The sequence below is a fragment of the Cnephaeus nilssonii genome (genome assembly GCF_951640355.1).
Source record: "Cnephaeus nilssonii genome assembly, chromosome: 10".
Taxonomy (NCBI): domain Eukaryota; kingdom Metazoa; phylum Chordata; class Mammalia; order Chiroptera; family Vespertilionidae; genus Cnephaeus; species Cnephaeus nilssonii.
Window position 1 is genome coordinate 64,591,762 of NC_137081.1, and position 22,058 is coordinate 64,613,819.

The 22,058-nt window shown below is 38.6% G+C and overlaps 1 protein-coding gene across 5 annotated transcripts in view; it reads right to left on the bottom strand.

Annotated features, from left to right (window-relative positions):
- Positions 1 to 22,058, bottom strand: part of MBD5 (methyl-CpG binding domain protein 5) — a 410,559-nt gene that overhangs the window by 268,143 nt on the left and 120,358 nt on the right. For all 5 annotated transcript variants that reach the window (XR_013814139.1, XM_079783240.1, XM_079783243.1 and 2 more), the window contains exon 2: positions 9,622 to 9,715. The gene's annotated coding sequence lies outside the window, so the exon portion shown is untranslated. The remainder of the gene's footprint in view (positions 1 to 9,621; positions 9,716 to 22,058) is intronic.

Consider the following 22,058-nt stretch of genomic DNA (forward strand, 5'->3'; position numbering starts at 1 on the left):
ACGATTGAAATTTCTTTTGAGAGCCAAATTTTTTAATTTCTTAATTTTTTAACTTCTTCTAACGCCACTTCTTCAAAATAGACTCGCCCAGGCTATGGTATTTTGTGGAAGAGCCACACTCAAGGGGCCAAAGAGCCGCATGTGGCTTGCGAGCCGCAGTTTGCTGACCACTGGCCTAAGGGGAGGACTCCATCAGAAGCATGAGAAATCTTGGAAAGTTAAAATACCCGTACAAAGAATTCCCTTGCTCTTGCTCTCTTGTTCGCTCTTGCTCTGTGGGCTCCCTATTCTCTCTTCACAGCATGTACCCTTAAGCGGCCACCTGGCCCCCACACGCAATGAATTGCAGCTGGGAATGCCAGTTAAGGAAGTCAGATGCTGGACTGGACTATAATATGGAACAGAAGTTCTGGCAGTGGCCTTAATTCTGACCCTGCTGAAGATAAGATTGGTCTTTTTCCATGGTGGGATGGATAGAAATGGGACCTTGCAGGGGAACCCCCTTAACTTTACAGCATCAATAAAGCTTTCCATGAAACCTCATCCTCCCGTGAGGGCCTCAGGAAATTCTTTTCCTTGTAGCACCCCAAGAACTCCACTTCCACTGATAACAAACTCATTTAGTCATACTTAGTATACGGTATATGATTATCTTTTCTTGATTTTTTTTTTTTGTATAATAGATACTCAGAAATGTTATAGAAAAATGTATCAATAAAGAAATCCATAGAATCTATACTAATAATAAACATTTTCACTTTTAATATATTTGTATTGATTTCAGAGAGGAAGGGAGTGGGAGAGAGAGACAGAAACATCAGCTGTCTCCTGCATACCCCTTATTGGGGATAGAGCCCACAACCCAGACATGTGCCCCTTCAGTCCAGAGGCTGACACACTGTCCCGTGAGCTAAACCAGCGAGGGCAAACCTTTCCACTTTTAACATAGTAGTCCACTTATTTTATATGTTTTTCTCTTAATGTCCCAATTAAAAGCATTGAAATGATGAAATGTATTAATGTGAAAACCACCATCAAAAGCCTGTCCCACTATTTGCCTTTGCAATGGTTTGTTTTCTGATTCACCTTAGATAGGCTATATTACAGTTTAGTTAAGCACTAATTTAGGTGTTTCTGTGAATGTATTTCATAGAATTTTTTAAACATCTGATAACATCTAAACTCTGTTGACTTTAAATAAAAAAGATTATCTTTCATAATCTGGGTTAGTCTCATCCAAACAATTGAAAAGCCTAAAATAAGAGCAAAGCTGAGATTTTCCTGAAGAAATTCTGCCTCAGGGTTGAAGCATCAGTGCCAGCCTGAGTTTCAGTCTGCCAGCCTGCCCTACAAATTTCATACTTGAAAGACTACAACTGTAAAGCTAATTCCTTGAAATGAATACCTTTACACACAACTATGCATGGGAGCTCGCACGAGCATGTGCGCACACACACACACACTCATGCACATATATATATTCCTTACTGCAGACCTGTGACTGATAAAATTAGAAGCTACTGACTAAATTAGAAGCTACTTGAGGATAGGCACCATGTCTTATTATGATTCGTGCATCTAATATAGTTCATAGCATACTGCTTTCTTGAAAGAAAATAAAGTCATAGAAGAGCATATTAATTCCATCAGTAGCTGAAAGGTAATGTTACTACTAAACAGTAGAAAAAATTTTAAACCTTTAAAAAACTGTATACAACAAAATCAAAAGATTAAAAAAAGAAAATGATCATGAAATAAATATAATAAAGTTCTTATGTCAAATATATATGATGAAATGACAAAAACATGAAACTACAACTTCTCTGTATGAGAAAATCTAAACTTACTCAGCATTGAGTGTTTCAAATAAAATATAAAACATTCAGTCAAGTGCTTTATGTGCATTATTACTAGTGGCCCAGTGCACAAATTCGTGCTCATTGAAAGGAAATTAGAATATTTTAATATTGCTATTCACCCTTTCTCTATAATAGAAGTGTCAACCAAATTCACAATCGACAATGACAGATCTAAACACATGCATGTGATTGGTGACAGCGAGAGCTTTATATGTATCGTGCATGGACGAGTCAACTTAGACTTTTATAGATATAGAATGAACTCACTTAATTAGACCTGCTTTCTGATTTAGCTAAACTTTTTCCAGCCCAGTGAAGCACCCCAAGTTCTTTTTCAGGTAATTGTCAGCAACACAGCAGTAAATAATCAACATGAAGCAGATTATTATTATAGATCACGCAGGGAGAACAAAGGGAAAAATATTTAACTGCAGCAGTGTTTGACTCTATTCTGCGCAGTGAGAAAACCTGAAGTCATTTTCAAGTTCCACCATTTCTTACTTCTTTTCAGTAGGATCAAGTTTCTAAGCTTTCTAAAACTCCATTTTCTGGCTAATGAAAAGAAAATAGGATTCAATTGAGTCTCATATCTACCTACTCCAGAACTTCTTTGAGGATCAAATGAGATGAGACACAGAAAAACGCTTCACAGACATTTGGTTAAAGTGTAAAATGTTTTCACTTGGCTATAAAGCAAGTAGTGTTCCAGGGCTGAAGAAACTCCAAGGAGGCTAGTGGAGAGGAAGCCGGGCGTTGCTATGTGATGTCATTACCCAGTACCAACAGCCACCGTTTCCCGGCTGGGCGGCTGTGGACCGCATTTTGCACCATGGGGTCTCAGCAGTGTCGGCTGCGATTTGGTGGGCTGTTGCTCCAGGGTAGTGGCGAGGCCTGTGTCCCACTTAGGCGAAGCTGAGTGTTGCTGTGTGGGGGCCAAGTCTGCAGTGCCCTTTCTCTGTAAATGGCCAGTGTGTGTCACGGCAGCTCCTGTGTTGAGCATTTGCCCCATGGTGGTCAGTGCGGGTCATAGCGACTGGTTGGATGGTCAGACACTTAGTATATTAGCCATACACACACACACACACACACACACACACACACACACACACACACACACACTAGAGGCACGGTGCACGAAATTCATGCACGGGGGTGTGTGTCCCTCAGCCCAGCCTGCACTCTCTCCAATCTGGGACCTTTCGAGGGATGTCCTACCGGGATCGGGCCTAAACAAGCAGTCAGACATCCCTCTCACAATCCAGAACTGCTGGCTCCCAACTGCTCGCCTGCCTGCCTTCCTGATTGCCCCTAACCGCTTCTGCCTGCCAGCCTGATCACCCCCTAACCACTCCCCTGCCAACCTGATTGATGCCTAATTGCTCCTCTGCCAGCCTATTTGTCCCTAACTGCCCTCCCCTGAAGGCCTGGTCACCCCTAACTGCCCTCTCCTGCAGGCCTGGTTCCCCCAACTGCTCGCCCCTGCAGGCCTGGGTCCCCACCAACTGCCCTTCCCTGCAGGCCCTGTCACCCCCAACTTCCCTCATCTGCTGGCCTGGTCACTCCTAACTGCCCTCCCCTGCAGGCTTGATTGCCCCCAACTGCCTTCCCTTGCAGACCTGGTCCATCCCAACTGTCCTCCCCTGCTGGCCATCTTGTGTCGGCCATCTTGTATCCACACATGGGCAGCCATCTTGTGTGTTGGAGTGACGGTCAATTTGCATATTACTCTTTTATTAGATAGGATAAAAAAGAGGTCTGGTGCACGGCTGGGGGCCAGCTAGTTTGCCCTGAAGGGTGTCTCAGATCAGAGTGGGGGTTCCCTTGGGGCATGGGGCGGTCTGGGCGAGGGGCCTGTGATGGTTTGCAGGCTGGCCACGCCCCCTGGCGACCCAAGCGGAGGCCCAGGGATCTGGGATTTATTTATCTTCTATAATTGAAACTTTGTAGCCTTGCGCGGAGGCCAGGGCAGGCCAGGGCGGGTGGAAAGCTTGGCTTCCTCCATCGCCGGAGAAAGCCAAGCCTCCTGCTCTCTCCATCTCCAGTGGCTGCCGCCATTTTTGTTGGTATTTATTTATCTTCTATAATTGAAACTTTGTAGCCTTGAGTGGAGTTCAGGGCCAGCCAGGGTGAGCAGAAAGCTTGGCTTCCTCCATTGCCGGGGAAATCCAAGCCTCCTGCTAGCTCCATGGCTGCAGCCATCTTGGATTGGTTAATTTGCATACTCGTTCCTGATTGGCTGGTGGGCATGGCTCGTGGGTGTAGTGGAGGTATGGTCAATTTGCATATTACTCTTTTATTAGATAGGATATTATATATATATATATATATATATATATATATATATATTTTATTTACTTCTTTTTAAAAAACTTACTTTATTGTTCAAAGTATTACAGTTAAGATATCCCCTTTTTTCCCTCCATTGACCCCTTCTACCCTGCATTGGCTCCTCACCCCAAAGCTTTCACACACTATAGTTTGTGTCCATGGGTAATGCATATATGCATTTAAGTTTTTGTTTACCTCCCCCCCTTTTTCCTTCCTTCTGAGATTCCTCAGTCTGTTCCATGCTTCCATGTCTCTGGATCTATTTTGTTAATCAGTTTATTTTGTTCATTGGATTCCACATATAAGTGAGATCATGTGATACTTGTCTTTCTCTGACTAGCTTATTTCGCTTAGCATAATACTGTCCCAACCCTTCCATGCTATCTCAAAGGGCAAGAGATCAACTCAAGATAGGGAATATTCAGTTCCTCATTTTATGGATGAGGAGGCCAAGAAGAGACATTGAGAAACAAAACTAGGTATTCAATGGTGTAGTTTTTGTGAGACCTTGAGAACCCAGGCAAATGTAGTGCTAAACATGGAGGATACAATACATTAAAAAAAAAGGCCAATTGAAAAGATTTGGCGTTGTTCATTCTTGGTATAAATTAAAGAAAGACAAACCTAAACAACTGTGTATTGCGACTTTACATTTTAGCAATTAAAAAAAAGAAAAAAATGTTAAAACCTATGAAGTATTTGAAGAAAAATATAGCATTTTATTGATTATGGTAATGTAAAATGCTTTGATTTCTTAGAAGTTAATGTAGGCAGTCATTAGAAATTTTAGATGCCATAGTAATACTACTCCAAAGAATAGAGTCTATGGAAATAACTAAAAGAGAAAGCAAGTTTTTTTTTGTTTTTTTTTTTTTTTTTACCAAAACACATGTAATAGCTAAATCTTGTAAATAACCTAAATGTTCAAGCACAGAAGAATGAAGATGAGCATGATGGTTTGTTAACAGAATACATGGGCATTAAAATGATGACTTTGGAGAAGTATTCTCAAATGATGACACATGAGATGCTCTATGAAAAATATATACCCTATCTATGATCTTGGAGAGCAACTATGATCATCTTGGAGAGCATCACATATTAGCCCACTGAAGGCTTTCCCATAGGAGAGCAATTTCTTATGATGTTCGGTAAGTATTTTCCAAACTTACTTTAAAACAGAACCTTTTGGTACCAGCTATTTATTGCTACATAACAAACACCACTTATATTGTTCACAAGTTTAGGCACAGTACAGGAGAGATAGCTAGCCTCTGCTCTACTTGGTGCAAGCTGGGGCAGCTCGAAGGCCTTGGACTGGAATTATCTGAAAATTGCTCAGTCACGAGCCTGGTGTGGTGGTAGCCTCCTCATTTGGCCTGGCCTTCCTCACAATATGGGCGTTTGAGTTCTAAGGGCAAGCATCTCAAGAGAGAGAGAGAAATCCACATAGAGCCCTTGTATCTTTAATGACTAAGTTTCTGAAGATATCTAGTGTCACTTCCACTACTCATCAAGGCAGCCAGATTTCATGGAGAAGGGAAAGAGACTACACCTCCTGATGACAAAGTAAAAAGGTTTTGGAAGAACATGTGAGAATAGAAATATGTTTGTGGTCAGTTTTGGCAAATATAATGTCACATATTTTTTTCAGGTAATAACTATTAATTTCTAAAGTTTGGTAAATGTTGATGGAGGTACTTCAAAAGCTATATATAAAATACCAGAGGCCCGGTGCATGAATAAATGCTTGGGTGGGATCTGGCCAGCCTGTCCCGATTGGCCCCAATCAGGTCTGGGCAGGCCAGGGGGAGGGGCTGTGGGCAGTTGGCCGGCCGGCCCCACCACCAATCAGGGTGCGGGGGCTGATCAGGGCCACAGTACATGTCAAAGAAACCAGTTGTTCTGGTTGTTCTGGTGTTCCAATCGCTTGGCTTTTATATGTATAGATGTTATATATATAAAATATATACATATCTATATTTTTTTCACACACACACACCATTTGGCCCAGGAAAAAAAATCTCCTTTGTTTGACACAGTAAAGTAATCCCAATTATTTCAGATCAATGAGGCAAAGCCATTCATATTTATATGAAACAACAATAGGACCCAGGGCTTACTCTAGCTCACAGATGTCCCATTGACCACTTAGGTTACCAGACTGTCTACCTCATTGCATTTCAAAAGAAATACCAAGTTTTCTAGATACTAAATCTTGCTAATATTAGTGACGAAAAGAATCTTAATGTGACTTACAAGAAATCTACACAAATAAATACTTTTTTTTTTTTTTTTTTTTGCTAAACACAATTCTGGGTAATAAAGCTTATCTAAAGGGATTGATTCTTTTAATAGCAATGTCTTCTTGAATTTTCTTCCTTATGAAAGACTTTTTCAGAATGTTTTCCTCATGCAAATAAAGGGACTATATAAGGCAGAGAGAAAGTATTTTTTAATGGTGGTGCAAACACATTTTTAAATAGCTATTCCTAATTACCTTAAGGCAACGTAAATGAAGGCAAAGTGAAAAGATCTAATGTTCACGGAAATGTTAGAGAGAATGAAAAATTATTTCCTACACATCCTTTCTCAAGAATTCCCCAGAGCCGAAACCGGTTTGGCTCAGTGGATAGAGCGTCGGCCTGCGGACTCAAGGGTCCCAGGTTCGATTCCGGTCAAGGGCATGTACCTTGGTTGCGGGCACATCCCCAGTAGGGGGTGTGCAAGAGGCAGCTGATCGATGTTTCTCTCTCATCGATGTTTCTAACTCTCTATCCCTCTCTCTTCCTCTCTGTAAAAAATCAATAAAATATATTAAAAAAAGAAAAAGAAAAAGAATTCCCCAGAGGACTGGCTCCACAAAAATGAGAGAGCAAAATCTTAAGAAAAGGTTTAAGCAACAGGAAGAGAAAAAGGGAATCCCATAAAAGAGGAAGACAGATCCAAGAATGATACCTGTCCATTAGAGATAAGGGATTGCAGCCAGGCCATATTTCAATAAGGTGATTCAAGAAGTTAAAGGCTGTCATCCTCAAGACTCCTCACTGGCTATTTCAATTCATTCTTATTCATTCTCTCTCTCTCTCTCTCTCTCTCTCTCTCTCTCTCTCTCTCTCTCTCTTTCTCTCTCCTGTCCTTGGTCAGCCTAGCAAGAGATTTATCAATTTTATTGATATTTTCAAACAACCACCTTTTGCGTTCACTGATTTTCTCTATCTTTTGGTATTTCCTAAATATGATTTCTGCTTTTATATTATTTCCTTGTTTCTAGTTACTAATGGATTTGCTTTTCCTTCTCTTGAAATAATTCCTCTCTTAGCACTGCTTAACATATATTCCACAAATTTTGATATGTTGTGTATTATCATTCAATTTACAATATTTTCCAATGTCCCTTATGATTTCTAATTGACTCACAGGTTATTTAGAAGTATAGTGCTTAATTACCAAATATTTGGAACTTTTTTCCACATTATTTTGTTTTTAGTTTGATACTTAATTCTGTTTTCTACAGAGAACCTACTCTGGATGACTTCAATCTTTTAAAATTACTGGTTGTGTTATGCCCAGCATATGGTCTATCGTGGAGAATGTTCTCATAGTGGTAAAGAATGTATATTCTGCTGTTACTGAATATATGTTCTATAAATGGCAATTGGGTAAGGGTAGATTTTACAGTTGTTCAAGGTTTGTTTACTAACTGATTTCTGTCTACATTTTTGAACAATTGTTGAGAAAGAAAAGTTGAAATATCTAATTATAACTGTGGATTTGTCTTTTTCTCCTTGCAACTCTATTGTTTTTTGCTTCATATATTTTAAAGATCCTAAAAGACCCTAAAAACAAGTTACATTAGGCCTGGCTGGTGTGGTTCAGTGGTTGAGCATCAACCCATGAACCAAGAGGTGACCTATTCTATCTAGGTCAGGGAACATGCTTGGGTTGCAGGCTCAATCCCCAGTAGGGGGCATGCAGGAGGTAGCAGATCAATGTTTCTTTCTTTTCAATGTTTCTCTCTATATATCCTTCTCCCTTCCTCTCTCTCTAAAATCAATAAAAACATGTTTTTATAAAAAAAGAAAATAAATAAAAAAATATAACTAAGTGCTTTGTATAGACCAGTGATGACAGTGTATCATGGACTGAGGAGAATGATTTACTCTGTTCTCTATGCAAAAGGTCCATTAAAGAAAAAAAAAAAAAAGATTCCATTTTCTTTTCCAAATCAGAAGGCTCCATTTTAGACTGTGGAGATGAAGAAACTATAAAAATAACTGTGTAATTATTATAATTCAGGAAACATTGAATAGCTGTCCCAAGTAACCAACTCACCATATATAACTGTACAAATGAATTAAAAATAAGTAATATTTATATCATTTATATTTTCAAGAGAAGTCATTTCTGACAATAATAGTCATCACAGAAAACTAGCAAAATCACTAAGCTGCTAACTACAAATTAAGGAGAAAAAATAGATTCTAAGTACTTGCATTCTAAAAGAATAAAGAAACAGAAGAAAGGAAAAAAAATTCCCCTAACAAAGGCTATAAACTGTTTTATTTGGCTCACACAGTAGCCAAAGTGTATTTTTCACTGCCAAATGTTATGCTGATATTGAAAAATTAGAACTTTTCAAAATCTGTATTTCTGGTTTCTTTCGAAAAAATCATAAAAAATATGATTTGACTGGTCTCTTATTTCCACTGAGAAAGAATTATAGAGCTGAACAGAGGTGCCCCATTTACAGGCCACGTACTCTCCAAGGTTCCATTGTGCCCATCTGACATGCACCATTATTTATATTTTGTACCCTTCATATCTCACTCAAAAATTTACCAAAATGTATATAAAAATTTGCTTAGTAATGCAAGCATGTTATCACTGAAGGCATGAACAGAACATGCTAAGTAAAAGGATATGCTAGTTCAAGAATAATCTTTGGGGACACAAGAAATAGTGACAAGAGATTTGGTATTCAGAGGCAATACTATATTTGAAACTATGACAGGGTTTTTGGAGGGTTAAAGAACAAGTTCTTAATATGGTTAAAGAACAGATTAATGAATATATTTTAAATAGTCCAGTGAATAGTAATTCTTGTTTAATTATTTTTCAAGTAAAACTCTATGGACTGAGTTGTGCTCACACAGTTGATAGAAGCTACTTCTTCATTCTTCTTAATGGATTTGCTCTCTTCCATAATAATGTACCAATTTTATCAACTGCCTGTAGTAAATAAAATCTGATACTTCCTGTCAAGATGGTGTTAGGGCATAAAAATATGTTTCTGAATACAAATGAAAGTGGTTGTCAGGTCATTTAGACAGGGCCAGCAATAAAAAGTAAGCAAGTTTAGCAAGTCAAATTACAATCTGGCAACCTTAACCATTTAAATGAGATTATTTATGAGACTAAAGTTATTACTTACCTTGAGTGTCTATCTTTTAAAGATGTTTTCTGTAAACCATATAACCTTCAATATCTACTGCCCACGTGCAGAAACTGATATTCTCAATAAACATCTAAAAGAGAAACATGAGAAAATATCATAAATTTGAGTTTATACATATGGTCTCATTTATTTTAAATGTAAAAGCAGATATTGAAATTATTCTTTTTTACTTTCTTTAATGAGTTTGGACAAAGGGAGGTGTATATAAAAAATGTGTTTTATGTAAATAAACTGTAATAATGATGAAATTTTCACATTAGAAGAATCACAAAGTTCTGTAGGACATATATTGTAATCCATGTCATTAAGTTTAGCACTTTCTACAGTACTAAATTTATCTGGCTGCCTACTTCCTATGAACATATTTTAAAATATGACTTTAAACATATTGATTCTGATGTACTACATGAACATAGCCACACTCCAGAAAATATTTTCCTTGTTCAAAATAGATAATGAAAAATAATTCTTGATTACATTTGAGTTGGTTATAAATGCCAAAAATAATAAAAATCAACTGATTAAATATATCTGTCCCCATGAAAAGGTCAAAAGTTTATTCCCTTATCAATTAAACTGCCCAATCATTACTTTACACCAAACTAGTGAAGCTTAGCAGAGATCTTTAAAGAGAAATTGCCTCTAAAACGGAACTAAAATTACCCAGAGCAAAATGTTCTTTGCTGAAAAAATTTAATCCTAATTTTCTTTGATTTTTTAAAAATGGGTCAGAGAGAAGCAGTTAGGGAAAATAGGATTTGGATCCTACAGTGTCATACTTTTAGTATGTGGTTTGGAGTACTATTACTATGGATTCTCAAGCCAAATATCAATAATTTTTGGATTAGCAACATCATTCTTCTTTTTGGTCATTTGTGTAGATCCCTGTTTCTCAGTTGCAGCTGCACATTAAAAACACTTGGAACTTTTTAAAATATATCAAGATTCAGCCTATTCCTTAGATATTTGATTAATTTGTATGATGCAGGGCCTGGGCCCATGTGTTTTTAAAAAGCATTAAGGATGTATATTTGTTCTTAAGGTAAGAAATAATCTCACTGCAACTATTTGCCTTACTTTCTATAGATTAATTAATAAAACACTAACTGTAAAAAAAATACTGTCTACTCAGGTCTATGAAAACTACTGAAATACTAAATACTGATTACTAAATATTTAAAACTAGAGGCCCAGTGCATAGATTCGTGCACTAGTGGGGAGCATGGCCTGTGGGGATCGGCAACTGTGGGAGAGCCGCTCATCCTGGTCAGCCGAGCTGTGCTCCCACTGTGGAAGTGCACTGACCACCATGGGGTAGCTCCTGCATTGAGTGTCTGCCTCCTGGTGGTCAGTGCGTGTCATAGCGACTGTTCAACTGGTAGTTCTGTGCCGGAAACAAATCAGTTTCACTAAAAGAGAGATGTTGACAGGAAGCCAGGAAGGCTGGTCAACAACCTTAATTGCTCTAACCACTCACCCTTTAGTTGAGACATTGTTAGCTGAAGCAGCCTCCACCTTTGTTTTTCCCATGTAAATTTCTGTTTATCCTGACTAAGATGTTTTCCCCAAAGCCTCAATAAAAGGGATGGCAGGGCCAGAGCAGGGAGTAGTTCTCCCACTAGAGTTGGACTACCGCCTGGCCCCCCATATCGCCAAATTGAATTTCTTCAAGTCTCCTTTCATTTGTGTGCGGCCCTTCTCCAGAACTCGAACCCTGAACCAGAACCCTGAACCATGCGGGACGTGGAAAGGGATTCCTACAGTTCTGGTCATTCCGCTGTTTGGTCACTGGGCTTTTATATATATAGATGACTTCAATGTTTCCATGACCCACACACACCTATCTCAACAACTATGTAATATCTTAGATTACATGGATCCAAGCATTACATAAATGGTAATTTCAGAGAATCCCAAACTATAAGGTACTTAAGGACCAAAGGTACTACTTTAAAATGTAAAAACCCAGGTTACAGGCCTAGAGATCCTGATTCAGAAGAACTAGACTAAGGCCATGGTGTCTCTGTTTTTAAAGACAAAGGTCTACAGTCCCAGTAAAACAGTGCTCTAAGTGTTTATGAACACTGAGTCCTAATTGACCTCATTAGCATTTATAAAAATACTTTTGAGTTTTATTCCAAGATTACATGTCTAATATTAACCCTTTGCACTCGCTTGCTTTTTTCTCGATTCCTTTATTCTACTCGGGATTTAGTTTTTTAAATACCCCAGATTTTACAAAGCACGGCAGTAGAATAAAAAACTGGAGTTTCTTTTCATACAAAGTTATTTATTTGGATTTTTTTATATTTCAAATTGTTGATACATTCAAAGAGTATAAAAAGAGCTGCTACCGATGCTAACCGTGTCGAGTCACACTCCACATCCGAGTGCAAAAGGTTAAAAGATAATCCTGAGACCCACTAGGTAAGAGATAACTTTAAACATACAGTAAATAGAACTTCAGCAATAAATCAATGTAGATAAGCTAGAATAATGTTTATGGATTATATGTTTTGTAAGCTTTGGTATTCTCCTAAGTAAACTCTGCAGGTAATCAATAAAATACTTGTGGCAAACAACAACAAACAAACAACCAAATCTACGTTATATTACAAAATGAAAATTTAACCTAGAACTTCATATATAACTAGAAACATGCCCTCAATGTCTCAGATTTAAAATTTTTTGTCCCTCACTTAATAGGGGAAAAAAACTCTCTAGCATAATTTTCTCTGTTTAAATACAAAGCCAACATGTTTTAAAAGAAAAAGTGTCAAACCATTTCCCTCAAGAGCACAAACACACTAACATAACTTACTAAAAATAACAATGAATAGGCTGTTAGCATTTTAGTTTTGAAAATTCTTATAAATGGGTCCAGAAATACTTCCCAATGAAAATAATATATTCACACACACATACCCTTTAGATTTTTTCTGAAAAAGAAATGTCTAATAAACAGAGGTAAACATCTGAGTCTCTGCTACACATAATAAGGATGGTGATCTCAATTACTACTTAACCTTTAAAGACAACTATACTTATTTTCTTTCACCTACCTAGTTTATACTGCTAAAGATTTCAGGTTTCTCCATTAAGTTAGCATCAATCTTCAATTTTTGACTACAGTTTATCTTCCCCATCCCCCCTCAGGGCCCGTGCTGCTTAATAGCTGCTAAACAGTCATGGGCTTTCCAAATGTCTTCACAAAGAGGAAGCTGTTCTACCTCTAAAATCTATGGTGGGCTGTACATCTGCCTCTATGGTCTGCAGCTATGAAACGAAGACCCAGTGTCCTTTGGCAAGACTCCCATCTTCTACTATCTGACCCCAGTTGCCTTTTGCTGTTTATCTCTTATCTCTTGGTCAACCAAAACTTGGCTTGGATACTGCTTCCTCCTTGAAGGAAATTTCCATCAATCTGACACTAAAAGCTTTCTTTGCCTTCTGATTTTCTACACTAATTATTGCAAATTACTTTACTAATTAATCAGGTATTCACTTATGGTCCCTTATTTTTATCTTTTGTTGTTATTTAGGATTTGGCATGTCTGTTTTATTCCTTCAAGTAGATTATCATTTTCCAGCAAGTCCCAGTAAAAGCATTAAATAAATATGTGATGATTTCATTTGTTGGTCTTTCTAAGTAGATTGAGTATAGTATAGTATTTTACAATAATTGGGTGAGGAACTGTTTGTCTCTTTATTATACTCTATTACTATGAATGATTTAAAAACTATAGTCTCCCTCTGCTGCATGATTTTTCCCATCTCTTTTGAGGAGTTCCATAGCTAACTCTTTTAATGGCTCATAATCCAGGAAATTTGGGTTAACTGAGAGTAGCAGTATATTAATTACCATTATTAATAACAACTGAATTAACAAGGATGAACATTTTTTTCCATAAGTTGGGGGTCCTTTAATATACTTAATTCAGAAATTATAGGAAACATGATTTAGTGTTTCCTTAGGAAAACTACATTTTTAATAAGAACTAATAACTCTAAATCACACAATACTCCACATCACAAAAGAATTCAATTTATGTGTATTACCTTTAATGATTAAAAAATACAAACTTCTAGATAATAGACATTGCTAAATACCCCCAGCATTTGCCCCATTAAGTTGCTAAGACTTCCTCGTTTTTAAATTCCCTAATAAGAACATTTATTGATTGCTAAATTCTAAGTAGCATTAATTACTTTCATCCTCACAACAATCCTAAGAAGTGCTATTTTAATCTACATTTTACAAATAAGAAAATTGAGGGTCAGAGAGATTAACTTACTCAGGGTTTTACAGCTAAAAACTGGCAGACTTGGGTTTCAAACGCATGCAGTCTACAATTGACTGTAGTAATTCTTGAAGGCCCCATCCATTAAACTAAAATCTCCAGTAGCTCTGGAAGACTTACCTAATATATCTTCACATAAATTCCTGCCTTATACCCTCCAACATTTTGCAAGGTTTATCAGGTTTCCCACTCTAAGGAGAATGACAGGTTGGTCCACTTCTAATTCTCTTCTTCACAAAAAGATGATTTCTACAGTAAGTCCCCATTTAGATCTACATACTTTCTATTATTTCTGTACAATTTACATAATAAGGCCTCTGTGAGACTAAGGGTTACCCTAAAAGCCTCAGTCTTGTTTCTGAATATAATGTTCTATAAGCCTGTTCTAATTAAGATCCTTTAAGTATGGTTCAATACTGGGATATAAAATTTATCGTTTTACCTCCTTTTTTTTTTAACAATTAAAAAAATGAAAAACTGCTTTCTTAAATTATTACTGCACTCCTAATTTAAAAATATGGCAGTTTCTATAGGAAGAAAATATGCTTTCTACTTCCCTGAGCTATAGGGACTATATCTAAACATAAACTTTTACAGGTGATTGCTTTTTATAGCATTAGCAGTATGCAATTTCATAGCCCTCGAGAACCCATTCATTCTGATCTGATAAGTGACTATTTAAAAAGAATTCTAATTCACAAATTTCATATATGACTTAATGGAAACAGATCATAGTAAGAAAGTATAGAAAATAAAACTCCATAAAGTATTTTATGTCAACAGAAAACAAATATTCAAAAAATAAAAATATTTTAGCCTATAATTGCTTTTAAAAATTCCAAATTTCTTCCATTTAAGAGCTCCAATTATGCACTCCATGGAAGATTTACTTTCTCAACTGTTTTTTATCACAAAGAATAATCTTAATCTGAACATATTCAAGCCATTGCTAAGTACCAATTAGGACCATTATTAGGTTTATTCTAGATTACTCTTTTAGTGGACCTTGTAAAACTTTTGGTTTTAATGCAATATTCTATTTTTTGGGGGGATAAACAGCATAAGTTTCTTATTGCATATGCCTAAGTCACTTTCAATATAAAGAACCACTGGTAATTCTAAATCCTGTCCACCAAATTAAGCCTTGTCTTTAGTCCTCCTGGAATTTGTTCAGATTATCTGGCTCAGTAAAAAACTATTTTAAAGTCCAAAGCACCTGAAGTTCTCTCTATGAAAGTTGATGATAACCAAGTTATTCAAGGTATTACAAATAAATTATATATTTTCACTAGAGAAAGAAAAAGAAGCAATCCTTTCTTTCACATTCTTATCCCCACAAGCATTCTCTAAAAATGTCCATCTAAAGTAGACAGGGAATCTTTTCAGCTGGAATAAGTAATCTATTTGGTTCTGATAGCCAATTATTTTAATTACATCTTTTATTTGGAGAATACCAGTGAGTGATTTGGGGGTACACTAATAAGCAACCACTTTAACAGCTGACCTTTCTGAAGACAAAGAATTAAGAACAATATTTTGCCAAAAGTAGTACCAGAGCATGCATATTAACATTCTGGCAATAATAAATTTGACCTTAGTCTTCTTATCCATTTGGGTTTGTTGAGCTTTTAGGGTTGAAACCCAGCAAATGGGCTAGCAGTTAATGTATTACTTTAATTCTATATAGTTTATACCAACCTGAAAAATAAGGTCCTTGAAAAACTACTGTGGATTGAGAACTCAAGATTGAGAAAATGAGTATGCTGTACAGAAAAAGCAGATTAGAAGACTTAAATCATGTCAATATGAAGGATTATGTGAATAGGTTTACATTCAATAAAAACATTTTTTAAAAGAAATAATTTCCATTTATGCACTAGAACTTTTCAAGGACTTCCTCTGTGACAGTATATAGAAATATACTATAAAACTATATATCTTTATTATATTTTATAAAGCTATTTTACCTTTGGAAATAATAGATGTAAGAGTGACTTTACTTTCTTCCTCCATTCAAATGATGGCATTGTTAGAAGTTTATGACTAGGATGGTAGGTGTTATCTTCCTCCTACCTTTTCAGGTTCTGCCTCTTGCCTTTCTGAGTCCTGACTCAGTTGTCTCTCTTACACATATTTAGCAGTATATACTCTTTTATCTTTTCCACTAGAGGCCTGGTGCATGAAATTCGTGTGTGTGTGTATGTGGGGGGGGGTGTCACCTCAGCCCAGACTGCATCCTCTCCAATCTGGGACCCCTTGGGGGATGTCTGACTGCCAATTTAGGCCCTAAACCGGCAGTTGGACATCCCTCTCACAATCCTGGACTGCTGGCTCCTAATCGCTCACCTGCCTGCCTGCCTGGTCACCCCTAACTGCCCCCCCCACCGCCCTGATCGCCCCTCACTGCCTCTGAGTGCTGGCCTGATCACCCCTAATTGCCCCCTGCTGTTGGCCAGGTCGCTAACTGTACGCCCCTGCTGGCCTGGTCACCTCCAACTGTCCCCCTCTACTGGCCTGTTCACCCCTAACTGCTCCCCTGCCAGTCAGGTCACCCCTCATTTCCCCCCCCCCCCGCCCGCCACTGGCCTAATTGCCCCCAACTGCTCCCCCCCCCCGCCAGCCTAGTCGCCCCCAACTGCACCTACCCCACCAGCCTGGTTGCCCCTAACTGCCCCTCCCAGCAGCGTGGTCGCCCCTAACTGCCTCCCCGCACCCCGCCAGCCTGGTCACCCTTCATGGCCCCCCACCAGCCTGGTTGCCTCATGCTGCCTGCTTATTCAGTTGTTTGGTTGTCCATCACTAAACCCCCTGCTGGCCTGGTGGCCCCACACAGCCTGCTTGTTCAGTCATTTGGTCATTCCTCACTAAATCCCCTGCCAGCCTGATCACCCCATGCAGCCTGCTTGTTTAGTCGTTTGGTTATCCCCCACTAACACCCCTGCCGATCTGGTCACCCCATGAAGCCTGCTTGTTCAGTCGTTTGGTCGTCCCTCACTAACCCCCCTGCTGACGTGGTTGCCCCACGCAGCCTGCTTGTTCAGTCATTTGATCATCCCTCACTAACCCCCTGCCGGCCTGGTTGTAGGCAGCTATCTTGTGAGGGCATGGTGGTCAATTTGCATATTAACCCTTTATTATATAGGATGGCTTACTTAAAAAATATCACTACCACTGACATCACCTCCATTTTCTTTTCTAAAACATCATATTCCTCGTTTTCTTATCATCACCAACAGCAGTTGCTTAAATTTCCAGAATGCTAGAAATGAACTATTTTTCAATACTAGGAAGTTGTGAGGAAAAAAAGAAGGGAAAAGAAGAAAAGCAATGATGACAACTACTGTTGATTCTAGTGATCAGGATTATGCTAAAAGTGTAAGTGTAGATGGAATTACTGGGCAAAGAAAGAATTTCAACATGAGAAAGTATGCTTAAATTCCCTCTGAAATATGATAACCTTGAAGGTCCGTTCGAACTCCATGATTTTACCAACCTATGATTAGGAAGTACAAGACATTTTATAAGCAAACAAGAGAAGAATGCTTTGAAAGAAAGCATTCACAAGTCAAACACCAAAGTTGTACTGCCCCTTTTTGGAGGCAGACAATAGAAATTCACACACATTTAATATTTAATTTGCTAAAGCAATATGGAAAAAAATAGGCATTATTTGTACCAGCATTTTATTACACAATACATTAAACTAACTCCCAGGTTGAAACAAACAAAACACTATAAATTGATGGTGGGACAACATAAAGAATAAAACAAAAATCTTGGGACTGATGATGAAACTCATGCCATCAGATAAAAAATTGCAAAATAAATGGAATTTAGCTCAACAAAGAATGGATGCATGGGTGCTTCTTTGTGTGAATGAGAGAGAGAGAGAGAGAGAGAGAGAGAGAGAGAGAGAGAGAACAAAAATTAGGAGGCCTTAAAGAAGTTTCACATATTCTGAAGTATTTTAATGATGCTATAATAGAATTTTTGGGCAGCTGACATAAAAGACACTATTATCCCAAAGAAAAACATAATAAAGATAGATTTCATGCAGCTATCATAAATCTATGTCAATGCTTAAAAAAACAGCTCCAGAGTATGAACCATAATGCTTTATTTACATGGTAGTAAAAAGGATAATAGGTCTAAAAGTGATTCCATTGTATTGAACCAAACAAATTATTAGGTGTTGTAGGAACTTAAGAAAATAATGAATCAGAACTCAAAAAAAGGCTTTATAAAAAATGTCCTCTATATAAAACAAAAGAAAATCATGTAACTTAAATGTTCTATAATATGTAAACACCCCCCTTCTAATATTTATGGCATTGATAAGGTAAAGCATTATCTTTATTTTGATATATTTTATTGATTTTTTACAGAGAGGAAGGAAGAGGGATAGAGAGTTAGAAACATCGATCAGCTGCATCCTGCACACTCCCCACTGGGGATGTGCCCGCAACCAAAGTACATGCCCTTGACCGGAATTAAACCTGGGACCCTTGAGTCCGCAGGCCGATGTTCTATCCACTGAGCAAAACTGGTTAGAGCATGCATTATCTTTTTATACAAAGCATATTTCAGCCAAAGTGACTTTTCAAATTTTCAAACATAAATAAATCCTATCTAATAAAGAGGGAATATGCTAATTGACCATCACACATCAGAAAGATGGCGGTGCCCACAGCCAATAAGGAGGGATTATGCTAATTGACTGCCACACCCTCAAAGATGGTGGTGCCCACAGCTAATAAGGAGGGAATATGATAATTGACTGCCCCACTCTCAAATATGGCAGCGCCCACAGCCAATAAGGAGGGAATACGCCAATTGACTGCCACGCCCTCAAAGATGACAGCGCTCACAGCCACAAGATGGCGGCGCCTTGTCCCCTCAGCCCTGCCGGGGCAGCAGGTGTGTGGCAAGGCTGGGTCCGCCGCTCCGCGCGCCTGCCGCCGGAGTCCCCCAGTCCCCTCAGCCCCCCAGTCGCCCAAGGCTGGCCCAAGGCGCAGGCAAGTCTCAGATGTTGGCTGCCCAGCCGCCCAGGGCCAGTCCGAAGTGCAGACAAGCCTCAGATGGCAGCTGCTCAGCTGCCCAGGGCCGCTGAAAGCTCAGGTGACCAGGGCCGGCTGAGGCTTGTGCTGCCGGCAGTGGCAGCAGCAGAGGTGTGATGGGGTGTCGCCTTCCCCTGATCACTGGGTTGCCTCCCACCCCTGAGGGCTCCCGGACTGTGAGAGGGGGCAGGCCGGGCTAAGGGATGCCCCCGTCAGTGTATGAATTTTCATGCACCGGGCCTCTAGTAAATAAATAAAATAAACCCTCCAAAATGTAGAGTTATTCTTAGTGAAAATAAATCTTCAAAGTATTATCCAAAGCTAAGAGAAGAGATATAACTGAAGGGGAAAAAAAGCAACAAATACTTGCATTTTGGAACAATAGTAAAAAAGTTATAAAGGAAAATTATGGAGAAAAAACAGTAAAATAAACATTTAAATTATACCATAATTTCTAACGAAAACAAAAAGATATTAGGGAGAGGTGTTAGAACTCTGTGCAAGGAGGTGAAGAAATCCCCATGTGTCAACACATTAAAAGAATAAAATGACAAGTAGAGAAAAATGCAATTAAACACACAGAAGATAAGGAATATCCTCCTTGGTGATGTCTGAGAAGGAGGGTAATGTGACTAGAGTATCAAAGCTGCAGCATTTGGGGGAAACACAAGGCTCAGACTTTCTGCAGAATTTTGGTGCAGGCACTCATAACAGCAAAAGAAACCATATTATGTGAGGAATTCTGTGAGCAAGCAGTAATGCCTGATTTTACAATGTCTGGAAATAGCTATCTTTTACCGAAAGAGAACAATATTTCAAATCCTACCAAGAACAGCAATTCTATGCCAACCTGCCAAATAATGTAGTTTTGTTAGAGAAAATAACACATTGACATAAGACTAAAATCCTTATAAACAGAAAAAGATGTCTGTATTACACAAATTACTTCCAGGAGTAAACAAAGACGAGGTCATTACTGACTCTGTGAGATAACTGAGAGATGAAAAAGTGAACTCTGAATATGAGAGACTGTAACCAAAAAGAGCTTCTGAGTCATTCCTGTTTATTAGAGATTTTTCAGGTTTAGAGGACTGTCCTGTCAAGTTTTGTTTTTGAGGTTCATAAGAAATAAATGGAATTATCATTTGAGATCTTTCAAAGGTGCTAAATCCAAAGCTATACATTTCAATTTGAAATATTTCCAGAAATTTGCTCCATCTTCTCTGTTTACAATGAAATGAAATGACTATGCAGAAAAATAACTACTTAAATGTTTAAGCCAAAATATTATATGATATTTTGCTCTATATTAGTCATATAAGTCTTACTACCACATATAGGTCCCAATGCTCCTCAATATTAATAAAATATTAAAGGTTCCTTATACTGCTGGCATTTATAATGCTGTAATTTTTCCGATGGCTCAATAGCACTGGAGAATACAGTTGCAGATAGCACTGCAGATACAGATATAATAAAATGCACCTTAAGTAATATATATAATACAAATTTTAACTCAATACAATAAACTGCAAATCAGTATGTGGAAGTAAAACTTAGTAGATGGGTTCATGGGCAATAAAAATTAAAAAATATATTTAAAAATATCTATTGATTGGATGGTTGCAACTGAAAGCAATTGAAACAAAAAGTAAAATGAAATATTCAGTTCATTCATAAAAAAATAATGAAAACCAATTATCATAAAGCAGTCAATATGTTGGCAATAGATGCCTCCCTCTTGGATTGCATGAGGTAAAATTATTATTTTTATTGATCAAAATAGGCTAAATATTGATAATTACATACAATTTAAAATTACAGTTAATACTAGAGGCCTGGTGCACGAAATTCGTGCACGGGGGTGTGTGTCCCTCAGCCCAGCATGCACCCTCTCCAATTTGGGACCCCTCGAGGGATGTCTGATTCCGGTAGGATTGGGCCTAAATGGGCAGTCGGACATCCCTCTCACAAGCCAGGACTGCTGGCTCCCAACTGCTTGCCTGCCTGCCTTATTGATTGCCCCTAACCGCTTCTGCCTGCCAGCCTGATCACCCCCTAACCACTCCCCTGCCAGCCTGATTGATGCCTAACTGCTCCCCTGCCAGCCCGACTGCCCCTAACTGCCCTCCCCTGCCAGCCTCATCACCCCTAACTTGTCTCCCCGGCTGGTCTGGTTCCCCCCACCCAACTGCCCTCCCCTGCAGGCCTGGGTCCCCCCCAACTGCCCTTCCTTGCAGCCCAGTCTCTCCCAACTTCCCTGCCCTGCAGGCCTGGTCATCTCCAACTTCCCTCTCTTGCAGGCCTGGTCCCCTCCAACTGCTCTCTCCTGCAGGCCTGGGTCCCCCCCCAACTGCCCTTCCCTGCAGGCCTGGTCGTCCCCAACTTCCTTCCTCTGCCAGTCTGGTCACACCTAACTGCCCTACCCTGCAGGCTTGATCACCCCCAACTGCCCTCCCTTGCAAGCCTGGTCCCTCCCAACGGCCCTCCCCTGCTGGCCTGATTGCCTACAACTGCCCTCCCTTGCAGGCCTGGTCCCTCCCAACTGCCCTCCCCTGCTGGCCATCTTGTGGCAGCCATCTTTAACCACATGGGGGCAGCCATCTTGTGTATTGGAGTGACAGTCAATTTGCATATTACTCTTTTATTAGAGAGGATACTTGACTCTTTTAATTCCACGAAATAATGCAATGCAAACCAAAAAACAATATATTCAATGCTTAAAATCTGAATTTCAAATAATACATTTCACAGAACACAGAAAAGGTGAAAGTGAAATAAATATCATCAGTGATTTCTGTTGCTTCCATATTATGAAATCAAGAGATTAGGTTGTTAGTAAATTTAAACATATATTATAAAGATTATTAGGTAAAACTTAGCTTTGTTTTATTCTTCTTGGATGTGCATAGAGAATATGTAACAAGAGGAAAGTTATAAATGACAGCAAATTTATATTTAGAAAAAAAAGCAAAAGAACAAAGTCCTTTAAGGTATTTACAACTATTTAATTTTTTTGGCCAAAGAATGTATGGTGTGAGTTTCCTCCACCAAA